This window comes from Rhagoletis zephyria, unplaced genomic scaffold (genome assembly GCF_001687245.7).
Source record: "Rhagoletis zephyria isolate East Lansing unplaced genomic scaffold, Rhagoletis_zephyria_1.1 Rzeph_scaffold_02148, whole genome shotgun sequence".
In the NCBI taxonomy this organism is placed as follows: Eukaryota; Metazoa; Arthropoda; class Insecta; order Diptera; family Tephritidae; genus Rhagoletis; species Rhagoletis zephyria.
In genome coordinates this window covers 34,291-42,374 of record NW_016159232.1, presented here as the reverse complement: position 1 = coordinate 42,374, position 8,084 = coordinate 34,291, and the positions used below count along the sequence as shown (strand labels likewise).

At 36.3% G+C, this 8,084-nt stretch overlaps 1 pseudogene; it reads right to left on the bottom strand.

Moving 5' to 3' along the window:
- Positions 1-3,189: 3,189 nt before the first annotated feature.
- Positions 3,190-8,084, bottom strand: part of LOC108366111 (uncharacterized) — a 20,105-nt pseudogene continuing 15,210 nt past the window's right edge.

Below are 8,084 nucleotides of genomic sequence, written 5' to 3'. Positions count from 1 at the left end.
TTTTTCTAAACCTTCCAAGTTAACGCTGGTAATGCGCGTTGACGCTAAGAAAATAATTTTTACAGCCAATTTCACGAAAGCAATTTAAGTGAAAAATTATTTTAATTTTTGGAATTTTATATGGCAATTGCTGGTGAAACCGGCTGTTATCAATTTTCCTTAATGTTAACTTGGAAGTTACATACGCTTTTCTGATTACTTTGTTTATATATGGGGTTTCCATGCAAATCGCTAGAAATTTTAAAATATACATGTCACCAATAAAAAAAATCTCGACGCGCTAGAAAAAACCAGAGATGTATTTTAATTTCGCAGGCCTCTGTTATCTTCGCAGCGTCATTCAATACGGGTTTTAAATCTAGTGGCGACATCTTCCTAGTCGTCAGGGAATACCGAGGGATCATACAGTGACTTCTCGTGGCGTTTTCTGCCTCTTGCTTCATCCTACACATCGCTCCTTTCGTTTTTCCAACCACCGCAAATATCCGCACACTTGCTCCATTTCAAACCATTGTTCTGTACAAATTTGTCGAAAGCTTTAAAAATTTCGGCGCTAGTGGCGTAAGTCTCAAGTACCTCGTTCTTTTACGATTTGCATTGCGAATGAGTACCTCACTAACACGAGAAGACTGCCTCTAAAATCGTGTTGATTCGCTCTTTGGCAGTATGATTGTGAAGTTCCAAAGAAAAATTAATATATACACGTGCGCAAAGCTGCACAGTGGTTCGGACCGCAAATCTAGCTGGACGAAACTATTTAAACAAATACTCGTTGATGGATCTTTACACCCCTTCTTACCTAGGGGATTTTGGAGTAGCTGATTACGAATCTGAAGTCACTTATCAAAAATTTAAAATGGCGGATCCAATATGGCGGNCTGTTGTATAATTTTTTAATTTCAGAAAGCAGAAAATTCGCGAGGTACTTTTTTTTTGACTCTTACATAACCAAAGGTTTTATAACTCCAAGTATTTTTCTGTTTTAACACACAACCCCCCTCTCCCCCATGGATCCGCCACTGATCTTATATTTATATTCAGATACATTCCGGTTAATAATTACTTTTGAATTTTGAGATTTGACATACCGTCACTAAAATGTAAATATCTAAGCCAATTGGTTAGACTTGGTTATCGAACTTACCCTCTGCATTTGCGAAGGTGTAAAGAATAATATGCAAGTGGTTTTATAACGGCCTTCGGCGGCCTTTACTTTTCCTACTCTTTAATTTATTTTTTTAATTAATCAAAACGACGATTTTTCAGAATAAATTTGCTTATACCAATGTGGACATAAATTGCGTTATGACCCCTGAATCTATAGCGGAATAAATGTAATTTTTTGTTTATAAAGTCAATTTACAATTATGCAAATATTTGTGAGTGCAATTATCAGTCTTTTAAGTTAAATTTCAGCTTTTAAAATAGAGTTCTCAAATAGGCGGCGTTGACTTACCTTTTTTTGTTTGTTTTCATATGTTAATGCTTTAATAAATGCAATTTCTATTTGAATGTATTGTCAGGAATGTATTCCAAGTACCATTAAGTATTTTAAAAACAAACAAATTTTGACTTTCGTCCAGCTAGATCTGCTATCCGAACCACTGTGAGCTGCTGCCCTTGTTACGAGAACAGCCCAGCCAGCAAAAAATCCAAAAATCCAGGGTGCCGTGCCAACCACTTTGGGAAAGCCTGGTCTAGAAAGCCGATTTGTCTGCACGATATGGCGGAATGAGCGGTTGTCGGCCAATTGGTAGTCGGGGGTTTGTTGAACTTGGTGCGCCTGTCGTACCAGTCCGTGGTGCGGCTGTTCACGGCGAAAGCGTGTCTTCTTCGGAATCGTGTGCTGGCAGTGGACATCGGGAGAGTGCATCGGCTTTTTAATGCTCCCTTGCGGTATTCGATGTCGAAGTTAAATTGTTGCAATTCAAACGCTCACCTGGCCAATCGTCCGGAGGGGTTTGTAATGAGTAAAGCCATTTGAGGGAGTGATTATCGATGATTATGGTGTGCCGATGTCCTTCCAACTAAGACCTATTTTTTTTGGATTCCCCGTAAGGCTGCCAGGCGCTCTTGTTCGGCAGCAGAGTAACGTTTTGTTAGTCGGAGAGGGTTTTAATGGCATACGCTACGACTTTCTCCTGGTCGGAGTGGCGGTTGAATAGAATTACGCTCAGCCGCTAGCATCGGTCTGCAGGAATATTGGTCGGACAAATTCGGGACAGCAGAATATAGGTGCAAAGGTTAGTTGCTCCTTCAGATATTCGAATGCGTTATACCCACAGAGCTTACAATGTGGATCAGGCAAAGTAACTTTTGTTCGACGAGGCTGCATTTTTCGCAACGTACATTCATCCTGTGTCTCTAAAGTCTCTTGAAGGCTTCGTGGAATTAGGTCATATGTTCGGTGAAGGTGTCGCTAAGTACGATGATATCATCAAGGTACGGGAATACCTTTGGTGCAGTTCTGGTCCGAGTATGGAGTAGAGAACACGTTAAAAGGTAGCCGAAAAATCCTCGGCCTTAGAAAATAATGTTTTGTGGTGCTCCAAGAAGGCTGCTAGTTCCTGGCTCAGAGTGGGGGTAAATCCTGACTTCGGCGGTGGAGCGGGAGTTAGCGGCAGACCGTCTAGTGTAACGAAGATGCCACGTTTTGCCATGAAGTCCACTCTTAGTATCATTCGCTCCACCAGGTTAGGGTGCACCGATGAGCGTGTGTACCTAATCCGGACATGATAGGTGTGCGTGCTCGCGACGCATGTTTGATCCGGAGTGTACCGTTTGTTCCAGGTGCGCGGGCGAGTTAATATCGTTTACACGATATGAGTAAAAAAAATATATATTTTATTGCTACGCCGAAATGCGTGCTCATTATTGATTTTCTTAAGACTGGTTTGTTACATAAAACTTAGTGCTATTTATACTATTAGCTGCGGCGGTTGTCATCGCAGTGGATTATTCCGTTGCCAGTTGTTTATTGTTTACGAGTGTAGATATCTATTTGGGTTGGTCATTGTTTGTTATAGTGATAGTGCATTTCTACTATTCCAGTGTTTGTCCGTTGCAGTTCGCGATAATGTATGTCAAAACAAGTTCTATTGTTTTGATGTTGTTTACATGAAAAACGCTTCCCACGGTGTACGTGACCTGAAGTGATTAGAGGAACTGGTAGAAAGTGAGGCTATGCCGTTAACTCCCCTCCTTCTTAAAACGAAGCGTCCTCGCTACACTGCTACTACTTGCGTCTATTGACGACGGTTAATTTCGATTGCGTATATTTCGTTAAGTCGCCTTTGTCTGTGAAGCATTAGGGGTATTCTCCAAATCTTGCAAAGCCATTGCACGTAGCACGGATTGCATGGATTGCATAACTTGCAAACACACAACAACAAAATACATGGGAAACGACATTTCCTATCGCTGCAAAATATGCAACGTCGAAACCCATGTATATATTTTGCAAAATAGCATAGCAAGATATATGCGACCCTGTGCTAGTTGTTTTGTTGTTGGAATTGCTACATATTTCTCTCATTCCTCTCATCTCGCTCACTTCATTTTTTTCTGCTGTCTCTTGTTATTGTATTTGATACATAATTTCGCTGCTTGCTACGCATGCATTCTACCACTTTGCAATGGGGTGCTCTCGTACTCTTCGAAATTTGGGATAGTATTTTTGCATTTCGTGCAATACGTGCATCGTGCAATACTTCGAGAATACCCCTATTATGTTATTTTCGCAGAGGTGTACTATCCCTGTGGTCAAATGTACTAGTTGTAAACTACCTCACAACTAGTATGAACCGCATGCCCAACTAGTCAGCCAACTATCTTTTTTCCATGCAATCAACTTGTATTTTTAACACGGGGATTTCCTACGAGATGGCAATTGTCAGATTTCAGTCAGAAATATACCAGTCTCATACTAGTTCAAAATAGACAGAAAAAACCTAGTATAATTATAGACCAAAATGACTACTTTGGAAGTCAAAAAATAAAATAAATGCATGAATATACAATAAAAAACTTTTGATTAAGTACACTTTAATACATTACACATATTTATGTAGTGTTAAATTTTTCGAGTATTAATTAAAAGGAAAAATAAATACATAAATATTTCAAACTTTCGAAAGTAAAAGCTTTCAGGTACAATAAATACTACATTTTTATCTTTTTTAATAATATTGAATATGGAAAAAAAATATTTTAGTTAAAAATAAAAAGAATACCTTAGTTAATTTTTGAGTGAACTAAAAAAAAAATAAAAATAAAATTAAAAGAAATAATTAGTGTTTAAAATTTGAGATTTGGATAAGAATAAAATAAATAAATAATTCAAGCAGTTATTAAATATTCTTAATATTTGTCTATACTTTGGCTTGTTGATTGATAATTGAAATTAATCAAATAATTATATTAATCGTGTAATTAAAAAAAAAAGTCAAAAATAATTGAAAATGATAAAAATAACAATATAATGATGTAATTATAATTAACGAACTAATTTAAATATTTTGTTTAAGTAATTAATTATTAATCATTAAGAAGGTGCTAATGTCGGTATTTAACCATTAAACGGCTATCCAAAAAAAAACATGGTTTAATTAATAATCATTATGAATATTAATCATAATTTAACAGGAATGGTAAAATTGCGAGTACGTACTCGCTTTAACGGTTTACAATATACTCAAATAAAATTTATAATATTTTGTGTACTCTATTGTATTAAACTGTCGAAGTCAATTAAAACAGGGCATGAATAAATCCTTTTGGTCTTGCTACAAGTCTGATCACTTTCGACCTATTTCGGTTTCAGTCCGGAAGTTCTAGTTGTAAACTAGTATTTTTCCTAACTAGTTTGGGGTTTCACTGCAGGGATACCATAATTGATGATTACTAAATTATGGAATCCTATTATGATGAAGATCGTAAACTGTACTGGGTTTTCTTCGACAGGTATCAAAAATGTTGAAAGTTCTTGGATGTTGCTGAATTTGTATTTTGAGTTTGAGGAAAGGATACGGAGTTTTTCGCTATGTTGATTGAGTATGTTTTCTCAGAGTTGTTGTTGATGGTTGTAATATGTGATGTTATCGATGTTTGTGGATTCCTTAAAGTGTATCAGTTTAGGGCCTGATATATGCATGTTGTTCCAAGTATGCTGGTAATCTGTCAAGATGTGTCCATTATCTAGGATGCGGAGTGGAGCGTTATTCTCATGGTCTGTTTCGCATTGGGCTGATTTGTCTTTTCATATTTTTATAGTGCAATTGTCAGAGGGTTCTGATTTACAAATAAATTTACGTATATAATTTTTACATTTAGATATTCTTTGATAATCATTACATTTTGTGATCTTAGGGTCTAAATAAATCTTACCATGCTTATGTGCTAAAGGTTATCGTCACTAGACATGAGTAAATTCGCGCTAATGTTTTGACGGCGAAAAAAGACGCACAAACAAAATTTTACGAAAAAAGACGCTTAAAATACTTCCGCCCCTTTTCTGGCAACACAGAAAGGATAATTCTACTTAGTAAGGGTTATAAACCCTAAGCGCGGCCGAAGGCCGCCTACGCACAAGGGCACCTCCAGGAATATATTTTAGGGGGGAGGGTTTATATTTCTAAAGATATATCACCAGAAAATACTGAAAATTCGCTTCAGATACTACGCTCTTTAAAATACATTTATGCAAGTTTTATGTACAGTATGTAATAAATAAATAAACGTTTTAAAATTCATAAACTGCACTTTATTTACATAAGATTAAAAGAAATCAAACATTTTAGCCGACTTCAAAAAAGAGGAGCTTATCAATTCGTCGGAATACATAACTTTGGACCACGTGAAACTATTACAATAATTTTTTTTGAAGTGAAACTTCTTAGGCGGCGGTATCGCAAAAATGGAGAGTGAAATTTTTAAATCTGAAAACGTTACATGAGTGAGAAGGAAGATATAGGTAGTATAGGGAAGGGGAAAAAGAAATAAAGCGACGCACGACGGGTACGGGTACCTACATATGTATATACATATGTATGTTTGAATGCACGTATGTATGTATAGATATATATGTATGTATGAACGAACTCATTGCGCATTTCAGCTCTGCCGCTACCAAGCAATATATGTATAAATGATGGAAGCGTGCTTCGCGTAACTACCCTGTATGATCTCGGAATAGACTTAGAGCATACCACAAACTAGACTGCAAGTGATTGTAACTAGTCCAAAGTTTGGTCCAACAACATGTAAAATTCTATTTACATTTAACATTGAATGTCCTAGGCTCAGACCAATTGTCCGCTTCTGCATTACATTGTAACCAATTCCGAAGTTCTCAGATTTTCTAAGTGGATACACTCTCCGCATGCCAACGTCGCATATGAAAATTTGGTGACTAAGTGCCTACATATCAGCAAGTCGTTAATTGTACCCGTCGTCCGCTATTGCATGATATTGTAACCAGTTTTAGATCAAAACTTATACCTTATGCATTACATTCGGACCACTTTTAGTACAATTCACCTGTTTTACATTACATTGCTTTATATTTTTTTACTATCTTTGGTCTAGATACCAAACTACTATACCTACGACTATATTTTTCGAGCGATTGGACCAATCTTTCCTTCAGGGTACATCCATTCGTACATGTGTACATATGTTTGTATGGATATATTTATGATGAAGCAAACGGGCTTCGTTGATGTACTGATGGGCATATGTATGTACTTATGGACAGCAATGATTTCATGTATGTACATATGTTTGAATGGTTGTACATATATTTGTATGTATGTACATATGTTTGTGTATGCACATATGTTTGTGTACATGTATATATGCACATACCGTCGCCTGGGTAAAAGATTGTCGTATGTTAATTTCGGTAGGTTGTGGGAAATCGCGATTGAAGTTTGAAATACAATTTCTCAAAAATGTGAAGATAGATTTTCTCCAAAGTCTCTGAAAATGTTACGAGTTCAGAAAACTCTTAAATTATTTTATTTTAAATGTTTATTATTCATTAGTTTTCAGTTTATGAAGGATTGTCTTTAGTTAAATTTTGTCGTAAGCGTCATTTGTCCACAATTTGGCAGCCACTTTGTATGAAATACGACAAAATGAGATCAATATTCCTACTAAATTAACGACACTTTTTACTCAATATCTCGGAAACTAAAGGAGATATACAAAATTGAAGAACACCATTTCTAAGATATTGACTAGTATAATATGACTGCATCATTAAATGAATTTTTACTAAATTATCGAAAAAATTATAGTCAGTATCACGGAAACTAAAGGAGATATATAAAAAGCGATAACAGCAATCGAATGACCTTATTTCAAAATATATAGCTGCATCTAGAACTAAAAATCGTCAAAATGGCGCTTACAATAATCTTTTACCCAGGCGACGATATGTAGTACAAACGAAAACTAATCTAATAAGCTGCTCGTTGATATAAATGCGAACTGTACTGATTGTCAAAAATTATGTGTATGTTGTACATTTCTTCATGTTTGACATTGTGCGTGTAATTTTCTAGAGTAGTTTTGTCCTCTCGCTATTTCCTTGTATTAACTCGTCCTTCGTTGGTATACTCTGATGAACATATGTGAGGATGATAGCAAGGCCAACTTATATAAGGTAGTGTTACAGGAGCAGTTGAAATTTTCGCCCGATATTTCTTAAAGAAAGCCATAGAGGTAGCGACCGTTGGTTCAACTTGGTGTTTTTTCGCTCTAGATTGCACCGTTTGTGGGCCTGTTGAATGAATTTATGTCTTGGTTGTATGAAAGATCAAAAAATGAAGTTGTACAACTTATCGCTACATAATTGGCCATGTTGTACAAACTCATTTAATTTGCGTTTATTTTGTACACTTTCTTTTTTTCTTTTTTGGCGCTGTAACCGCCTAAGCGATTTTGGCCGAGTTCAGCACAGCATGCCAGTCGTTTCTCCTCTGTGCCAACTGACGCCGGGGGTGGTGAGGGGAGGGGTTTTGTGTTAAAACAGAAAAATACTTGGAGTTATAAAACCTTTGGTTATGTAAGAGTTAAAAAAA